Source organism: Sinocyclocheilus grahami, unplaced genomic scaffold (genome assembly GCF_001515645.1).
Source record: "Sinocyclocheilus grahami isolate Dianchi unplaced genomic scaffold, SAMN03320097.WGS_v1.1 scaffold103.1, whole genome shotgun sequence".
NCBI lineage: Eukaryota > Metazoa > Chordata > Actinopteri > Cypriniformes > Cyprinidae > Sinocyclocheilus > Sinocyclocheilus grahami.
In genome coordinates this window covers 136,439-137,561 of record NW_015505282.1, presented here as the reverse complement: position 1 = coordinate 137,561, position 1,123 = coordinate 136,439, and the positions used below count along the sequence as shown (strand labels likewise).

General features: G+C 31.8%; 1 protein-coding gene across 2 annotated transcripts in view; it reads left to right on the top strand.

Moving 5' to 3' along the window:
• Positions 1-1,123, top strand: part of ip6k1 (inositol hexakisphosphate kinase 1) — a 63,300-nt gene that overhangs the window by 40,258 nt on the left and 21,919 nt on the right. The window lies entirely within an intron of this gene.

Genomic DNA, 1,123 nt, shown 5'->3' with positions numbered 1-1,123 from the left:
AGCCTGCAGTCCAGATCTTTCACCCATAGAAAACATATGGCGCATCATAAAGAAGAAGATGCGACAAAGAAGACCTAAGACAGTTGAGCAACTAGAAGCCTGTATTAGACAAGAATGGGACAACATTCCTATTCCTAAACTTGAGCAAATTGTTTCCTCAGTCCCCAGACGTTTGCAGACTGTTATAAAAAGAAGAGGGGATGTCACACAGTGGTAAACATGGCCTTGTCCCAACTTTTTTGAGATGTGTTGATGCCATGAAATTTAAAAACAACTTATTTTTCCCTTAAAATGATAAATTTTCTCAGTTTAAACATTTGATATGTCATATATGTTGTATTCTGAATAAAATATTGAAATTTGAAACTTTCACATCATTGCATTCTGTTTTTATTCACAATATGTACAGTGTCCCAACTTTTTTGGAATCGGGTTTGTACATGAAGACTATTTTTATAGGCTTTATGGACCGACAAGTTTTGAGTGACTTTTGAAGGACCAGCACCACATCCTCTTGTACCACTGTTAGAAGAATTTATCATCCAGAATCTGACAGTAAGTTTTAGGAGTTCATTTTTGTCAGTCTCTGCAAGACAGACTTTTCAGGATAGGAGATGGACTAAAAATGAACTCCTAAAACTTACTGCAACATGGAGCTAAGGAGAAAATGTAGAACTTGAAAAATTGGAAAAACAGCTTAGTGAAAAGCGTTTACAGTTTAAAAGCAAATAGAAAGTCCTATTTTTTTATTTCTTTTCTTAATATTTTTTTGCAGATTTGCACATGTACAAGGTTTAAAATTTCATGAAATATTTTTTTTTAAATACTGACGTTTTGAGAAGCTGCATGTTTGAGCTGCATTCCGAGGTCAAAGATTAAAAAATGGGATTTAAAATAAACAGTAATTTACAAAATGATTTTGACTTGAGTTTATTTATTAATGAGTAACGTCTCTCTTGAGTGAATGTGCAAATTTGTAATGTTATCAGGTTTTACCATGTTATTACAACATTTAACCATTTTTTATGAATTTAAAAATTAAGAAATTCTTTCAAATTTAAGTCTTGTACAAGAACTACAGCAAAAACCAGTTTGATGCATATTTTATCAATATTTTAGAAAT